The sequence below is a fragment of the Myotis brandtii genome, unplaced genomic scaffold (genome assembly GCF_000412655.1).
Source record: "Myotis brandtii unplaced genomic scaffold, ASM41265v1 scaffold1308, whole genome shotgun sequence".
Classification (NCBI taxonomy): domain Eukaryota; kingdom Metazoa; phylum Chordata; class Mammalia; order Chiroptera; family Vespertilionidae; genus Myotis; species Myotis brandtii.
In genome coordinates, this window is record NW_005354627.1 from 123,115 (window position 1) to 142,137 (window position 19,023).

General features: G+C 49.7%; 1 long non-coding RNA gene across 1 annotated transcript in view; it reads right to left on the reverse strand.

Moving 5' to 3' along the window:
- The window catches only part of LOC102261040, a 45,885-nt gene that overhangs the window by 6,371 nt on the left and 20,491 nt on the right, over window positions 1-19,023 (reverse strand). The window contains exon 2 of the long non-coding RNA XR_313201.2: window positions 15,856-15,967. This is a non-coding gene — a long non-coding RNA (uncharacterized LOC102261040). The remainder of the gene's footprint in view (window positions 1-15,855; window positions 15,968-19,023) is intronic.

Consider the following 19,023-nt stretch of genomic DNA (forward strand, 5'->3'; position numbering starts at 1 on the left):
TATTTTTTTTGAGAGAGGAAGGGAGAGGGAGAGAGTGATAGAAACATCAATGATGAGAGAGAATCATTGATTGGCTGCCTTCCACACGCCCCGCACTGAGGATCAAGCATGCAACCTGAACATGTGCTCTTGACTGGAATCAAACCTGGGGCCCTTCAGTCTGCTGACCGGCGCTCTATCCACTGAGCCAAACCAGCTAGGGCTAGGCTGTTTCTTTATCAGCACATTTTACTGAATCACCACTATGAGTGATGTTCCTGACAATCTTCATGCAGAAGTCCCCTCGAATCTGTCAGGCTTAGATTCCATTGGATTGGTCTCCCAGAGCACAGCTGGTCCTGACTTCTCCACAGTGAACGCCTCCCAGGCATGGCCACCACCCACCTTGAGTTCCTGTATTTCTCCAGACAGGGGAAGAATGGCCCATCTCTCAGGTCAGTAAGTGCTGCTCCCAGCGTCCCTCTGAAGCCTGAAGGAACTTCCTGGCCACAAGGTGGAATGCCTCCTGCTCAAAGCTGTTGATGACCTCACCCACCAGGCCACACCGCATGCCCTTCAGCGTGATGGCTGGGAAGGTAGCTGAAGGTTGGCGATGGTTCAGAAGCTGGTGGGGGTGAGCAGTGGGTGTGCTATGGGACTGGGGCCGCCCATTTCTTCCTGATTCACTGCTATATCTCCATGCCCAGCACAAAACCTGGCATGTGGTAGTTGATTTAAAAAAATGTTTACTAATAATTAAGGGGATCTCTGGAGACTTTAGATGGGAAAGTTTTTGGACTATTTGGACCAATCTCAATGAGAATCAGAGGGCCATGATTCACATATTCCCCCATGGAGTCTGCATTGCAAGAGGAAGACAGATGGGTGTGGTTTCCATATCCCTGTCCCATCACAAGAGCAGAGCTTTCTTCCTTGACCCTGAGCAGCACAGAGATGCAGAGAGATGGCCTGCACCCACCCCACACTGCTCTGTGCTGCTCACATCCTCTGTCTCCACAGGCTGCCTGGCCGGGCCCACTCCCTACAGGATGCCAACGGCCTGCTTCATGTTTTCCAGACTAGAGGAGGGTCCTGGGCACCCCTTGCCCCTCTGCTGTGGCCAGATGAAGCTCCAACTGGGCCTGGAGCCAGAGAGATAAGAAGACCCAGTCACTCAATTTCCCACACACTTGACACTCAGTTCCCATTGCAGAAAAAGCAAATCACCTTCCACTCTTGAGATACCAGGAAGTCACAGTATCTCAGAGCTGAAGGGACTTTAAGAGAGCACATAGTCTGACCTTCCTCTCTTCTGCTTCCCAACCATTGCGTGAAAGGGGAAACTGAGGCACAGAGACAGGTGAAGACTGGATTAGGCCCACTCTGAGAGTCAGTAAGATTGTTGGGCCATATACCCAGTTCTCCTGCTTCCTGGCTTCACATCTTTTCCAAGCCCCAAATTGAATAATTACCTAAGAAGTCATATCTGCATCCCCAAGGGATCTTCTGCAACCTCCCTCTGCTGGCATACCTTCTATGACAGGGAGCCCAGCACCTCTCGGCAATCTAGATAGCTCTCAGTGTTAGGCAGGCCTTTTCTACCTGACTCACTACCCTCTGCGAACTCAAAGGGCCTGGGGAGATTGTTGTGGAAAGAAAAAAGTAGAGAATATTGAATTCCTTGGACTTCTCTGGGACAGAGGGAACAGGCTGGCAGCCAGCTTCCCTGCAAGAAAAACCATGAATTGGGGCAGAAAAGGAATGGAGGGAGTACACCCTAGGCCACATTTCCTAGACGGCTAGGGAAGGGCCACAGGTCAAAAACTTGGAGTTTGAAGGGTAGGGAATTCTAGGGGACGACTTGTAAAGTTGGCCAAACCTGTGATACCCACAAATCTTCAGTAAAGTGACATACACAGCAACATTCCCAGGGATTGCATTCTTGAAGGAAAAGGAGAGGGGCAATGCTTTGTGTGGGGCCTGATGGTTTGACATGCATGGAGGAGGCTGAACTCTCGTGAGCAGGACAGAGAAGCATGACAAACAACTGTGGAGCAGCCAGAGCCTCAGACCCAGTTTCCCCCGAATCTCCAGGAGCATGGAAGTCCCACGGGGCATACAAACAACATACGAAAGTGTTCTGTGCCATTCATTCATCTATTCCTTCATGTGATAGGCATTCATTGAGTGCTGACAATGTGCATTAGGCACTGGGGATACTATTATGAACAGACCAGACTTGGTATCTTGGATGCTCAGTTCTACATTTTTAGCTCATAGCTCTTCAATGGATGTCCCACAGAGTTTGCAAGTTTCTGAATGGCTGGAGCTTGTATCTGCTTCTTCCCCATCACACACCTCTCACCTGAGTCTCTAGTGATCAGTTTAGAGATTCATGGGTAGGTTCAGTTTCATCAGCAATATTCATTGGTCAGGCATTTAGTCTGTTAAACACACCAGTGGCCCAATTCTTATGTGCTCTCAATCCCTGGAACTGAATAGGCTCAACCCAAGGTCATCAAGTCTAACCCTTTGCCTCCAGACCAGGCAGACACCTAGTCTAGGCCAACAGGAGGGACTAGCACCGAGTAAGAACAAGAGTCTGGGAGGTAGGAGATTTGGGTTTGAGCTGCATTCTCCCACACGCCCACTGTGTGGTTAGCAAGAATGGTGAGGCCCAGTGGCAGCAATTTGGAAACCCTTTCTCTCACTCGATCCTCTCAACAAATTGTTAGTTCCCCACTTTACAGAGGAAGACACTGAGGCTTGAGGAAGTTGAGTAGCTTGCCCAAGGTCCCAGAGCTGATGAGTGGTGGCGCCAGGATTTGAGGCCAGGTCTGTCTGGTCCTGGGGGCCTCCTTCTTTCCGTAACAGTGTCCCTGGGGCACAGATTCTGAGTGCCGCTGTGTTGTCTCCAACTGACAGGAGCGCCAGAGCGGAGCTGATTCATGAACTGATGGCTCGAGCCTCCCTGCATCCCCGCCTAATGAATCTGCCGGCTCTTCCACCCCAGCACCACTGGCCACTGACCAAGGAGAGGACAAGAAGGCAGGATGAAAGTTGGGGGTGGGCAGAGGAGACAGAGCAGAGGCAGACGGGGAGGTCTCAGAGCATCCATCACCAGGGCCAGTTCCCCCTGGGATCTGAGCTGCTGTCTGATCTGCCCAGGAACCGAGTTCCCATCCAAAAGTCAGCCCGCCTGACAACCTGTCAGTCACTCCCCCGGGTGAGCGCCTTCCCAGGCTCCCACGGTCTCAGGCCTGCTGGGACCCAAGCAAATGGGCCAAGCATAGCTGGGCTCTGACAGCGAGGAGAAGCAGCCACTCAGACGCCAACACAGATGGACCCATGTCTGAGGAATCAGCCAGATTTGCCTCTTGCTTTTTGGGCCCATTCTCTGAGCCCTTTGTCCCAACCCTAATTTCCTTAAGCTCCTTTGCAAAGCCTTCCTGGGTTTTCCTGGGTTTATGAGGTGTGACTTCTTGTCCAGCCTGTCTCCCTCTGCTCGCCATCTTCCTTACTTCAGTGTGAGCCAGAGCTCATGCCCTCGATGTACGATCAGGTTTAATTCTGCTTGGCCTGACACGTGTGATCACCACACATCCTTCCCTGTCACACCCTATTGGCCCCAGAACACCTGGGACCAGGAAGAAAGGAGGGTAGGAGGGACCTGGGCCAACCAGATGATGGGGTCACACTGTGGAGATGGGGTCCAGAGAGAAGGGTGACCATTCCAATTACAGACTCTGCCCAATCCAAGTATGGCGGGGGGACAGGGGGTAGACAGGGCCTGTTGTGATGTACTTTTGGACTGGCTATGTCTCAACAAACATCGAATGAGGCCTGTCTTGTGTGGGAGCCATGCTGGGCCCTGGTCATAGAGAAGGATCAGATATAGTCCAGCTCCTGAAAGGTTTCTAGATGGGTGGGGACAACGGCTCAGCAAACAAATAATTAAAAACCAGGTAATAATTGCTCTGAGAGGGGCTGAGTGGGCTCAGGGTAGAAGAAAGGACTAAGGAAGAGGCAAATTAGCTTTGTATAAAGAGCTCAGACCCTGGACTCAGATAGAACTGAATTCCAACGACATCCTGCCATTGTTCACTGACTTCTCTAAGTTCTGGTGACATATCTGTAAACCTGGTGATCACAGCCTTGTTCCAAGGATTGGACAGTCACGTGTTTTTAGTACAATGCCCTGCGGGAGGTCAGGTGGAAGCCTGGATGGCTTCCTGGAGGAGGCAGTGCTTACCGTAAAGGATGACTAGAAGCTGCCCAAACTACTCAGGCAGCAGGAGGGCATCTGACCATTTAGGAATGTTAGCTGAAGATACTTTGGAATCAGTCTAGGCAACATGTTTTCTGAGAAGCGGGGTCCTGTCCCCATGTTCTCTATAGCATGGCCCTGTCTGTCTGTCACCGCCACTAGGCTGTAAGTTGTTAGGCATCCACAGTGACTGTTGCTAATGGCACTCTGTTAGCTGAAGATACTTTGGAATCAGTCCAGGTAACATGTTTTCTGAGAAGCGGGGTCCTGTCCCCATGTTCTCTATAGCATGGCCCTGTCTGTCACCGCCACTAGGCTGTAAGTTGTTAGGCATCCACAGTGACTGTTGCTAATGGCACTCAGTGAGTATGTATCAGAGCAATTAGAGAATGGTTTTGCAGAGTGAGATACAGGAGAAAAGGATATGAAGAGAAGAAACAGAAGGCAACTAATATCTTAACCCCACTTTCTGATCAGGTTTCATTCTCCCCAAAGACTGCTATGTATTTTATGCTCTCCTTTTTGCAGATAAGGAAATGAAAGCTCAGAGGGGCCGAGTGACTTGCTAGAGAGCAGGCAGCTGGAAAGTAGCAGCCCCAGGGCTCCATGTCCCATTCATGGATCTGCAGGGCGCTTTCATCATCCTGGGCCAGCTCCAGTTGGCCTAAGGATATTTGGCCAGAGCCTCAGGACCCAAAGGGCAGCCCCTCCCCACCCATCCTCTACTCCATCCCAGCTGTGCAAACAGACTCCAGCTGGCAGGTTCCACAGAGGGCTGGGGGAGGGTCTGCAGGTCTGACAGGTCAGGGTGAGCTGGGCTTCCCTGAGAACAGCTCCCACCCCAAGGTGGCCTAGAATGCATCCTTCTACAGGCTCTGGAGAGGGGCTGAGAGCCCAGCGGGCGGACTCCAGGTGCTGTGATCTCAGCCTACAGGCTGACTTTAAAAGTAACTCGCCCCAGCTCCCTGCTCCAAAGTAACAGGGCCCCTCCCTGGTCAGCTCTGCACGGACTGGACTCAGTGCAAACCCTGGGTCTTGCCGCAGGCCCCAGGAGTAGGTGGCATCAGAGGCCCTGTGCTTCCCACTGCATCATCACGCCACTGGGTGCCACGGGAGGGACAGAATGCTGGGGAGCCCCCCTGGCTGGCTCCCTCTGCCTGACTGTGCCCTTTGTATCTATCCCCTCTCTGCCTCAGTCTTACCTTTCATGGAATCAGCTTCATCTCCCCCTTTCCTCCCTCCAGAGCCCAGGCAAGGCCAGATGTTGTTATCCCAAGGGTCCTGCCACCAGTGCTCAGCAATCCCAGGCAGGGAGTGAGGGCTGGAGAGAAGACCCCTGCAGAAAGCGCTGTGCAGGGTGTCCACTGCTGACACCACATCACAACTTCTTCCTAGCCTGACACTGCAGAGAGGGAGTGCCCTTGATCTTGTTTCTGAAGGATCGGATAATCCACTTCTTGGAGGAAATGGGCACGAAGATCAATCCCTTCACAATAAGACAAACCAGGACACTCAGCAGTGAGAGGCACATGCACGTCCCTCCACACTTGGCTCCCACAAGCTGGCAGTCTTGCACACACACCCCAGAGAGTGGGGAGCCACCCTGCCCAAGGCTGACATCTAGCCTGACACTGCAGAGTGTGAGTGCCCTTGATCTTGTTTCTGAGGATCAGATAATCCACTTCTTGGAGGAAATGGGCACGAAGATCGATCCCTTCGCAATAAGACAAACCAGGACACTCGGCAGTGAGAGGCACATGCACGTCCCCCCACACTTGGCTCTCACAAGCTGGCAGTCTTGCACACCCACCCCAGAGAGTGGGGAGCCACCCTGCCCAAGGCTGACACCAGCATAAAGGGAAGCATAGCCTTGTGTGTGGATCCCCACCACCCCTCCACTGAGGTTGCCTCTAACTTCTCAATTTTAAGATCAGGCAGCTGGTGAGTCAGAGAAGCAGCATCCACAGGGGGGACCTTCCCAGCTCAAGAAACATACTTATCTCTCCTACGAGTGGAGTCCGGGGAGGCAGCCAGTCCAAGACACACCCTGGAATTCACCAAGATTTCCTCAACCACTTAATAGACAGACATTCAAGGCTCACCTTCTATGTGCTAGACCTTTGGGATGGGGATGGGGTAGCAGAGGAACCAAAGAGTTTGGAGTCAGAAAACATTGGCCTGTTGTGTCATCTCTCATGTCAGACTAAGATGCAATAAACATTTCTTGCGTACCAACTGATGTTGGCCATATTCACAGAAGTGATTTTATTTAATTCAATTCTCTATATGATAGATGTAAAAGTGGGAACCCAGAAAATGTGACATTTGTCCAACATGACAACTACTACCTCCATTTGCTCCTATGTAAAATGGGTTCATAGCAGTACCCACCTCATAGGATTATTATGAGGATAAATGAGTTAATTTATGTGAAGTTCTTAGAACAGCGCCTGGCATAAAGTAAGTGGTCAATAAATGTTACTCATAGTTGAAGTGGCTTGTCCTAAATTCTGTCCATAGGAACAGCAGAAACTGAATTCAAATAACTCAAACCTCCTTTTTTTCCTCCTACCATACCAAGCCTCTTTTCCACTTTGCTTTTCTATAAATATCTTCAACAGAGAGCTACTGGGTATTAGCCATTGATTGGGAAGGGCATTGGTTGGGAAGTGGAGCAGCTCTGTTGTGCAGAGCCCCCTGTAAACTGGCCTGCCCCCTTCCTAGCCTCTCTCCTCCCTGTAGCAAAGGCTTTTGTTGGTCATGGTGAACAGTAACTACTTCTCTATGGAGCTGATCCTGGTTCTCCTGCTTACAGGTTTTTGTCTAGACTTAAGACTTTCAATCTCTTTTCCGGGCCACTGGAGTCCCAGGACTGCACCCAGGGGTCCTACTGCTGAGATACAGCTTCAGATCCGTGTGATGTAAGAGAGAGCAGCTGACTTTTAAGTCAGAGCTATGGCACCAAGTTCCAACCTGCCACTTTAGCTGTGTGACCTTGAACGAGTTACTTAACCTTCCTGAACCCAAGTGCACTTATCTGAAAAGCGTGTGTAGTAATCCTCATATGGATTGTGTTAAATGAAAGACTGTGTAGTGAGTACTCTTCTCCTTCAAGTTTTCAATTCACACAAACAAACTACATTAAGAGGCACATTCATTCTCTTTCATAAGCTTTTTTATGACCTTTTATGACCACTATATGTGAAATCCAGTTTAAGAAGGCATAAACTTAGCACCAACCAAGATATTTGGTCATTTTGAATTTCATCTCAAAGTGGTTGATGACATGCTCAGAGAGTCTCAAATCCCAGGGCAACAACCCCTGAACCTTATTGAGAATTCTGCTCAATCTTGTCTTCAGCATGGAGCCACAACCCTCTCCATCATCTTCCAAGGCCTTTCTTCAAGTTGAATTACAACTGTGGTGTCATCCAGTGTGTATTGTGAGCTCCTTGGGGACAGAGTCTGATTTATCACAGAACCTAAGGAAGCATCCATTAAATCTTGGAATGAATGGACCACCATGCATTTTGGCCATGCATCCTCCCAGCCATCCAATCGTCCACTCTGTCTTGTACAGGGAATTCCCCCTTCAAAGATGACAGCCTCGACCTTCTTTGTCCTCTTGCCTTCTTCCTTCTGGGATCCTTCTAGCAGGTCCGTCACTCTCACTGAGATCCTCTGCCTTCCCATTGATTTCTAGTACACTGTCTTGTGCTCCTATCCAAGCAGGGACTCACACCTTCATGCAGGTGGAAGTTAGGGCTGGCACCTCAGAAGGAACAATGTCCCATGGTCCTCAGCTGGAGGTCTTTAAGGACATCTGGATGAAACATCAGTTGCTCTCTCTGCCTTTCAAGCCCCAGGGTGCCAAATCTGAGCCTAGGCAGATAAGGAAGCTAGATTTTCATGTGCACATTTGGTGTAGGGGGAGGGGAAGCTGGGGAAAGGCCGAATCTCACTTAGCCCAGAAAGCCTTTCTTATCTACAAGGTCTTTGAAGTTGGGGAGCTCTCAGAGACTGGCAGCCAAGTCCCCATCGGTTCTCAGCTGGAGAGGCTGGGCCCAGTCCTGGAGTCATTCTGGGTCTCAGATGCTCACAGTCATTCATTCACTCCGCAGTGAGCCTAGCCAGTGCTAGGCTCTGTGCTAAAGGCCAAGGAGGCTGAGATGAATCAGACCCACATGCTCATTTGCAACCACAAAAGCTCTCAAATTGCTCTCTGCCCAAGAAGGGATGCAGACATGAAAACAGAGACAGTGTGCTGAGTGCTTACAATCTTGGGCTCTGGTCTAGAATTTGCTGCCTAAATGCACTCTAATGTCTAAGAAGGCAACGGGGTCTCAAGCCCCTGTTCATACACCTCCCAAGATGGGGAAACCTTCTCCCTCCTTCCCCCACCTAGCAGCCTGTCACAGCACCCAGCCATCTGGCTGGCAGGTTGTTTCCCTGGGGCTGAAACAACCTGTCTCATGTGTTCCTCCTACTTGTCCTAACTTTGCCCCCTGGGGCTGCCAGAACCGCTGGGGCTGCACCTGTCCCAGGACATCCCTGAAGAGAATTCAAGGCAATGTCAGCTTCCCGCAAAGCTCAGTTCCTAAAGATTGTTTTGGTGCAAAAGGCCACTCTAGCAGCAGTGAGCAGGAGGCAAGAGGCCATGGTGGGCTAGAGCCCAGAAGGCCAGAAACATGCTACATAAGAAATGATTCTCCTGAGCCAGGCAGCAGTCAGGCTGGGACAAACCAGAGGCCACTGGAAGGGAGACTCAATGGGAGGTCGTGCTGGGCGCTGGGAGAAGAGAGGCTGACTTAGAGACCTGGCTTTAGGGAGCACCCCAGCTACTGGAAAAGCCTTAATCCCCCCCTTTAGGCCAACAGGGGAGATAAGACCAGTGAAAAGGAGAAAACAGAAAACAGGAGAAGCTTTCCAGCTCCCAGCCCCGGCCCAATCCCAGCTCCCTCAGCTCCTCCTTCCTAAAGCATCTATTCTCAGGCTGCTAAAGTTCCTGCTTTTATAGCTGGAGGACAAGGGTGGTACCTGGTTCATTTCTGTCCCATCCCAGACCCATATGTCCCCGCTCCTGCTCAGGGCCTGCACCTGGCAAAGTCTCCATAAGTGTGCATTGAACAAAACATCACACAGGCATGTGATTGTTGTAGCTGGTGCAGAAGCTGCGTGTCTAAGGAGTAGGAGTCAGACAACTTTAGGGTCAGGAGACCCAGGCCTTAGCCCTGATTCTACCACTGACTTAGTTTGCTCAAGGGTGATCTTGAGCGGGTCTTTTTTCTTCCAGGAGACTCAATTTCTCAATCTAGGAGGGCCACAAAGATAGCTCTAAGGCCTACTGAGCCATAAAACATCCCATGATGGTCCACATTTATTTGGAACATTATACCGGGGACACCTGAGAAGACCACCATCTCCTTTCTCCCAGGGCACCTCCATCCCCCCACCAGACTATTTCTGAGCCCTGGGAACCAAAGGAGGAATGTGTCCAACTGTAAGCTCAGCCAAATCAAGCCAAGTCACCTTTGCTATTTAAAACCTCTCTCTCTGCAGCAGTCTGTGGAAGCTGGGAGGAGAAGCAAATCCCTCCTCATTTAGGAGTACACTTTGTGGTGGCTTTAAATTCCCCAGGATTAAGAGACCTCAGCACCAGCTTCCCACTGCCCTTTTCTCTAAATTCTCCCCGGAGGCCACTGGGCTGATTGGAATGTTCAGCCGTGCTCAGCCCACCCCCTGGGTGACCAGGCGGGATAAGCACCCTCTCTGGGGACACTGCTAGCTATTGTGTGTCCCAGAACTAATCCATGTTGACAATTCTGGCCCAGCATTTCCAAGAAGCCTGAATTCCACTGCCCAGAAGGCCCGGATCCTCCCGGGGTCAGGGTAGCTGGGGATAGAGTCGGCCAAGACTGGAGCCAATCGAGGATGTTTGGTGGGGTCTAGTGATGCAAGCTCTTGAGCCCTCTCATGTTCCAGCCAGAGGAGACCCTCAGGATGGTGTCATGCACCCCATTGTACAAATGGAAAAGTGAGGGACGGAGAGAGCACAGCACTCACCCAACATCGCATGACCCAGACTGACACTTGGGATGCTCAGATAAATTTGCATTCATTTAACAAACATTTACAGAAAACTTACTATGTCCCAGCCACTGTTCTAAGCACTTGATAAATATTATCTTACTTAATCCTCCTAAGAACCCTGAAGGTAGGTTTTATTATCTCTAATTTACAAGTGACAAGGCTGAAACTCCAAGAGATGAAATCACACAGCTAATGTGATGCATTTAGTTGAAGCCAGGTTTGTCCTGTATCCCCTCTCTGCTCCGTTTGTTCACTCAATTGGAGGAGAGAGACGTCCAAGTACAATGCAGTGTCAGCCGTGGGAGATTGAGGCCAGAGAGCGCACAGGTCAGCAGGCCAACTCTGAGGGCGACAGGCTCCCACACAGCTGGGAGATGTCCCCAACCACAGACCTTCCCTGCAGACTCGCCCCTGCCCCAGCATGGCCGAGATGTACACCTCCAGAGAACCCCATTCACTTTGCCTTTCATGTGACTTGTGCCCCTAAGGTTGTGCATTGACAAACTGGGGCAAGCAGCAGCCCAGGCCTCACCTGCACAGGTGGCTGTCAGTCAGGCATGAGCCTCAGCCATTCAGCCAGGGCTGCTGTCTCAGGGTGAGGACTCCTCAGCTCAGAGGGGAGGCCTTGCCAGCCCCAGAGGTAACGTGCACCAGCTGCTGCTGCAGCCCCACCAGTTCTGCAAGATCACATGGAGGGCAGCCTCTGTCATATGTCTAGACAGACGGAGAACGGGACTTGGCATCTTGGGAGAAGTTTCCTGAATTCCTTCCACCTTCGGGAATGGAAACTGAGCTAAGAGGGAATTTGTTCTAATTATAAAGAAATAAGGAGACTAGAATGAGAGCTCCTCAAGGTTGAACTCCTCTGGGGGGCTCTCCCAACACTCTCCATTGTTTGTCTCCAGTGAGAAAGCCCAGAGCATCGACTCTGTGGCAGTTCCTAGCTGGGCTTTGGGCAGAGAGGGTTAAACTGGGGCCCTGCCCTGCCCGTCAGGAGTGCCCATCTAGTGGAGTCATAAACAGTGAACCTGTGAGTTCAGTTCACGATGGCACAGGTGCCGTCAGCAAGGAAGCTTGGGGATGGAGGATGGCTATGGAGCACAGGTGTCCCCCAGCCCAGCCTGGAGGTCAGGGGAGTCTCCAGACACAGTGTGGGTTGAGATCCTCTTCCCCCTCTCCTCCCACTGCAGGGCCCAGCTGAAATGTCACTCCTTCAGGAAATCTGATTCCTTCAGGACACTCTGATGGTCAACCCTTCCATTCCACAAATACTGAGGATGGAATGGTGAGCAAGAGAGGTTAGTTGAACACTTGTGGAGTTTATGGCTGCTCCTTTCTGTAAGAAGTTTGCACACATTTCACCCAGCAAACCACCTCAGAGGGTGTGTACCTGCGTGTGTGTGTGTGTGTGTGTGTGTGTGTGTGTGTGTATGCACGTGTATGTGTTTTCTTGCTCTTAAGCATTTCCCAAGTTTCTTTCAAAAAGTAGTCAAGCATTATGATTAAGAACCTAGCCTCTGGCATGAGACATGCACATTAGAATCCCGAATTTGCCCCTGTGTAATCTTGAGCAAGCAACTTAGCCTCTTTGAGTCTCAGTTCTATTGTCAAATTGGTGCAATGATAGTAACTTGAGAAGGCTGTGTGGATTAAATAAAGTAATCCATGTTAATTGCTTAACCTAGTGCTTGGCTGTTACTGTCTTTATGAATAAGGAGAGCCTCTACTGCCAGACCCGATGGCCCACAGCGTGTCAGACAGTCCCTGTACTTGGAAGGCACTTTACAAATGCCTGGTGCTTGACTGCTCTTTGGCAGAGAACAGAGAGTAGATATATGTGGCCTTGAATTTTTTTTATTGTGGTAAAATATACAGAACAAACTTTGCCATTTTAACCATTCTTCAGTGAACAATTCAATGGCATTAAATACATTCACAATGTTGTGCAACCACTATTCATTTATAGAACTTTTATATCATCCCAAACAGAAACTCTGTGCCCATTAAACAAAAACCCTCCCCCTTTCCCTTCCCCCCAACCCCTGGTAACTACTATTCCACTTTCTATCTCTATGCCCATTCCAGGCACTTCATATAAGTGGAATCACATAGTATTTGTCCTTTTCTTCTGACTTATTTCACTTAGCAGGTTGTTTTGAAGGTTCATCATGTTGTAGCATGTGTCAGAATTCTTTTCTTTATTAAGGCTGAATAATATCACTGTCTGTACATATCACATTTTATTCATCCATTCATCTGTTGATGGATAGCTGGTTGCTTCCACCTTTTGGTTGTTATAAGTAGTGCTGCAATGAGCATAGATATACAAGTGTTCAAGTCCCTGCTTCGATTCTTTTGGGTATATTCTGATAAGTGGAATTGCTGGCTCATATAGTAATTCTACATCTAATTTTTTAAGGCACTGCCATACTGTTTCCCACAGCAGCTGTCCATTTTACATTCCCAGCAGTGCCATATGGTCTTGAAGTTGGAGTTAAAAAGAGTGTAAGATGGACTCACAGGGTACCTGGCACCCTTCTGTAGACGCCTTCCCCAGAACAGGGGAAGCAGAGTGGTGACAAACTGGGGCAAGCCCAAAGGAGTTGCTTCGAGTGGGGAGGAAACAGAAGCGACACTGAGGAGTGTGTGGTCTGGTGAGAGGGCCCTGGAGGTGCGATGGCTGCTGTGTGTGTCTCCCATGCTGCCTGGTGGCAGAATGAGCAGCCCCAGGGCCACAGTGAGTCCAGGCAGGGGGATCCAGGGAGACTAGATTCACCACAATATGAGGAAGACCTTCAGAGAATCAGAGCTTTCCAGCAATGTGAGTGGGAGCTCTCCGTCACTGGAGCTGTGCAAGGAGCGAAGAATGTCTTTTTGAAAGAAGCCAAAGGCCATTCGAGTTTGGACTTATAGCCTCTTTGAGCCTGTAGAACAGTGTGTCCTGAAAGTTTGTGATTCAAAGCTTCTGTGGCTGGATTTCATGTGAGCCCATTTGCAGGCAAAGACTCTGTAACTTGCTATTCCTGCCCGTCCAGATGAATTCTACTCCAACTTCCCTGGGACCCCCTATTGGTATTGGCACAGACACTGCTCAGCCCAAGCAGGGGTGCGCTTTGCTTCTATTTGCCAATGAGGATATTATGTGACGCCTTAAATTCCTGTGGCTCCTGTCTACCTTTTCTATTAGAAATAATCATGTGTGCATGTGAAGGGAAGCTGCAGGGAATGGCTTTGGAAATAGTGAGAAGAGTGAGGGAAAAGGGCCCCCCTGTCTGTCCTGTTAGGGCCTTCAGAGTCTGCTGTCACACTCCTACCCCGCAATGGCCCCTCCCAGCCTCTTCCCTGGTCACAGAGCTAACCTTGTCTCCTCTGTTCAGCATTTAGCCTCCCTGCTCCAGCCACTCTCTGTCCTGCACTCTCTCTTTCCAACCACTCAGTGTATGCTCTTGGCCGTGCCTACTTCTTGGAATACCATCTCTGATTCTCTCTCCCTACACAAACCCTGCCATCTTTTTATGGTTCATCCAGGTTTTCCTTCCTATAGGAAGCCCACAAAGATCTCTTCCCATGGGCTTTCCGTGCTGGGGCACCACTTAAGACAGATATTCATAGATGTTTCTTTATTAAGTACCAACTCAGCCCCTGGACTGTTTTTATAACCTGGGACACATCAATAAAGTCAGGCAACATCTCTGCTATCATTGAACTTCTGATGCAGCAGAAGACATGGGAAAAAACACGGAACAAATACATACATGAAATCACTGTTACAGGCATGATTACAAATACAATAAAACTGGGGGCATAATGGAGGCTACTTTAGGCAGAAGGTCAGGGGAGACCTCTTCAAGAAGTGATATTTGAGCCAAGACCCAGATTATGAAAACTGCCAACCATAAGAGGATCTGGGAGGATGGGGTAGGGGGAGACATCCAGGGACATAGGAAGGCAAAGGTCTCTGAACAAGTTTGGTTTGTTCAAGGAACATGACGAAGGTGGTCACTGTGGCTAGAACATGGGAAACAAGGCAGAGAGAGTGGATGATGTGACAGTGGAGAGACAGGCAGGGGAGACAGTGCAAACCACGGTGAGGCTTGCAACGTGAAGCCATTTGAGGGTTTCCAGCACAGAAGTGCTAGGATCTGATTTATGATGTAAAAGATCACCCTGTTGCTTCATAGAAAATGGCTTGTAATGGGAAAAGGTGCAAAGGAGGGAGACCAATGAGGAGCCGACTGAAGTAGAGCAGGTAAGAGCGACAGTGGCTTGTACCTGGGAGACAGCAGTGCAGATGGTAGAAAGGGTCAAGTTTGAGATTTACTTTGGGGGTCCAACTACCTAAGGATGGGCAGAAGGAAGACCTGACAGAGAAGGTGACACTTCTCTGGTTTGCAGAGAAAGATGAGGAGTCCTCCAGATAAAGAGAAAAGAACATTGCAGGCAGTTTTGAAAAAAGATCCAGGGACATCCAATGGGTGGTGTTCTCAGTGCAATGGCCCAGGATGGCGTGTATGGTGAGTTTCCAGAGATGACCAATCAGAGGTGGGGCAGATAAGTACATAAAGGTCTTAAGCATCACGGGAAGAACTTAGCCTCTATTTCTTGTAGGTTACAGGAGACATTGAAGGCACTGGCACGTAAGAGTTGTGCTATATATGTTTATATAAGGGTCATCTGTAGGAGGCCAGGACTGGTAGCTGTGGAAAATGTTTTCACAGGTATTTCACAGGACCCTGTTGAAATAGCCTGATGTTTAACAGCTACAAATTATCCTCTACCCAAGCCAAAGGCAACTCGGTGCCAGGGAGGAGCTCTGTTCTAGGATACAGTTGGTCTATGAGTTCTCTGGGCATCTAGATACCTGAGGACAGAGCCAGGTGGCTATAGGCTGGTAGACACACAGCGGCTATGGATCCCAACCAACCTGCATTGACCTTATACACCTTAGCAGCTCATGGCCAGCCTCAGCCACAGATAGGCTAGGCCCAATCCCATGTACCTGTTGTACTTCAAATGGGAGCTTCTAGACACAATACCTCATGGACTTTTATCACTTGCTTCTCCAAGATTTTAGAGAGAGACTGATGTGTTCACCCTGGCCATGGCTCAGTCTCTAAGAAGCTATTTGACTTTATGCACATACCTTGCTCTGGGCCTCAGTTTCTCTGTCTGGAAAGTGAAAGGATTGAACTTAGAGACATGAAGTGCTTTCCAGCTCTGGAACTCTCTGACCTGCTTACTTCGCTCCCTTTCTACTCAGAACCCATTTGCCTTTCTGTGCTTCATGGAGGGGAACAAAGCCATAGTGTTTGGATGGAGCCCATTCCATGATCGGTCTCAGTAACCCAGTGCCTAGAGGCCCAGTCGGATTTCACTGACGAGAAAAACAGAGTCCTACAGGGATCTACTCTGCCCCATGCGTTCTGAAAGCTCTTGCAAAGCCCGAATGCCCAGCGCACACACTAGAGAAAGCCGTCCTCCCTTTGAAACCTAAGAAAGTTGCAGAAGCAGCCACTTACCTGTCACATGTTTTTCATAATTTCCCTGGCACCTTCGCTAGTCATTGAAGCAGGTGTTGGCGGGCAGCGGGGCGAGCTCCAAGTCTGATGCGGACGTGCAGGGCTGCAGCTCCTGTGGAGGAAGAGAATCAGAGCCGAGATTACACAAGGCCCCTCCTGAGGGTATCCAGCCACAGGGGTCTGCTCATGAATATCTGGGGGTCCTGCTGACATCTAGCAGGCAAGCTGAGTTGCAGGAGGATAGAACAGATGTCAGACTGGGAAGTTGAGAGAATGAGTATCTGAGGCCAGCCCTGTGCAGTGTAAGGAATTACGGAGGGGATAGAAGATATTGAGCGACTCAGTACTGAGGTCATGATTTTCCGTATAGTCAGGAAAATCATACTCCCCCCTTCTCCCAACAGAGAGCAATGTGTGCTGTGCCATCACCAGGGGTGCAGTGTGGTAGGACATGGTCCTTTTCTTCCAGAAATACAGACTAATGGGCATGGGCATTGTGGTTCCAACTGTGCACACTTAGAAGAAGGGGAGGTGAGTCTGGACCCGGATGAGTACTAGGAAGGCTCCTTGGGGGTGGTGACATGCCAGGCACAACAGGAAAGACACAAAGGGCAATAAACGGCTCTGGAGCACCAGTGTGAAGAGCTTGGACTTTGGACCAAATGGGCTTGGTTTCAAGCCGACTCTGAGGCTTTGCTTCTCATCAGTGAGATGGGAAATGAGCTAAGGAGGAAACGCGCCTGGTTCAAAGTGAGATCTCCTGACATGGTTGGTTGGGAGGGGGGAGGTAGGGATGAGAAAGAGTCTGGGAGAGAAAATCTCCAGCGTGGCTTCCTCCCCAGCCTTGCTTGGATCCCACTACCCCCATGGCCAAGGTTGGAGTAGGTAGGGTCTGGGCCAGCACCCAGGTCCTGGTGGCCTGTTCACCCTGAGCTTCCTGAGGCGCCAGTACATACGGCAGGCTTCTGCGGGCCCAGTGAATTTCCACAAGCCAGGAGGGCCCCACTCAAAGGCTCACACCTCTGGAACCTGAGATGTTGGCCAAGTTCAGGCCGTGGGAGGGGAAGGCAAGTGCTGCGTCGGCTGGATTTGATGGGGAAATGGGCCTCCAGGGTGGAAAAGAAAAATAAAGAGAAGGATTCCTGCTGTAGCTTGCTTGCACAGAGCTGCAGGTCTCAAACCTCCCCCTCCCAGCTCCCCGCCCCAGGTTTTTGCTGGAGAACTAGTTTCAGGATCTGACCTAGCAAGGGCATGCTTCCTCCAGGAAGCCTGCTTGGTTGGCCTGGTCCCTTGTGAGCTCTCACGCCTCTAACCCTGTGTGTCTAAGTGTGGCTTCACCATCATATGCCAAGTACAGTAAGTCCTTGCTTAACACCATCAATAGGTTCTTAGAAACTGCGACTTCAAGCAAAACGATGTATAACAAAACCAATTTTACCATAAGCTAATTGATATAAACAAGAGTTAAGTTCCCATATCCTATTTCTGTTCCCAGAAAACATCACCAAACTTCTAAATAGAGACCAAAAAAATTCCTAATATTAAACATTGAAGTAAATGTGAGCTATCCATACATTTAAGAAAGATTAATAAAAACAAGTAAGAAGATTATTTTCTAACCCACTTACTCCAGTTCAGGGTCAAGAGTGGCCAGAGCCCATCTGGCAGATCAGGGCACGAGGCAAGAGCCCACCCTGGACAGGACACCCTTCCATCGAAGGGACACTCAACACACAGCACACTCAGCCTAGCACAATTCAGACACACCAATTCACCCAACATGCATATGTTGGGGAAGAAACCAGGATACCAGGAGAAAATCCACACAGGCATGGGGAGAAGGTGTGAACGCCACACAGGCCATTTTTATTTTTCTATCAATGTTACAATGGAATGACTTTAAAGGAAAAGGCGTTACTCAAGGACCTGCTACAGCTGAAGCTCTGTTCGGTACAGGGCATTTTTGACTCAGATTTTAGCTTCCACCAGAAAAGGCAAAAAGGAGAGGAGAAAACACACATTTACTGAGCCCTGTACACCTGGCCCTGGCTGAGCACCTCTCATACGTCATCTCACTGAAACCTTGCCATAGTCTCCAAGGTGAGGACCGCTATCTCCATGGTATAGACGAAGAGACCGAGGCTTGAAGAAATGGAAGTTCCAGGATTGGAACCTTAATCTGCTGGAATCTGAAGCTTATGACGCTCCTCTATATCAAAGCGAGGTCCTCTGTGGAAAAATGCATACATTCTGTGGTGAAATAAGTTTGGAAAATGCTGCATGTTGAGCATTCCTCTTGAGTCCCCCAACCCACAGTGGCATGTGCAAGGCTCTGAGAGGGCCTGCGGAGAAGGCTCCTAATCCACCTGGTCCAGCACTCCCCGGAGGACACCTCAGTCATGTGATAGCTGCTGACATCTCCCAAACCCCTGCACACTTTGGGATATGGTACCTAAACCAGGAAGATCGCCTGAGAATTTGAGGTGGGCCACTGGAACTGGATGTGATTGAGAGGGGGCAGGAAGAAGGACAGATGCAGTGGGGGTGGCGATGAGTGTGATGAGGGGTCTGGACAGGGAGGCAACAGCCCCAGCAGAAAGCCAACATCCTAAGTACCTGAACTGCAAACCTCTTCTTTGACCACAAAAGTCTGTCTTTAAAGCCAGAAGCACAGAGTGATTCCAATAATGCTGTCAGGCACTGCAGGCCTGAGGCAGCAGTTGAAATGAATGCGTGTCTCTGTTGCCTAAGGAAACAGGCAAAATACAGCAGGAGGGACTTCAGTTAGACTTTGGTTAGGCCATTATTAATAAAGGAGTCTAAACAGTCCCCCATAAACCACACCCATTATCACACACCCAGAACTTGGCTCAGGTTCTGTGCCCTGAAGTGACCTCCTTTCTGCACATCTCCATCCTGCCAGCCTCCACTCTGCAGCGTATTCGTCAGGAAGACTGAAGACTCTGTGCTCCCTGCCTTCTCTAGAATCAGAAGTCCCCAGCCATTTCCCCTCCCAAAGGCGATGCTAGAGACTTACTAGGTGTACCAGTTACTAATGCGGATTTTTTTCAATAGATGGAGTTACACATATGTTTATATATATGCGATTTCATATGTATGCTATTTTGTTGTATTGACAGCAAGCTTCAAAACTTCGTATGTCAAATT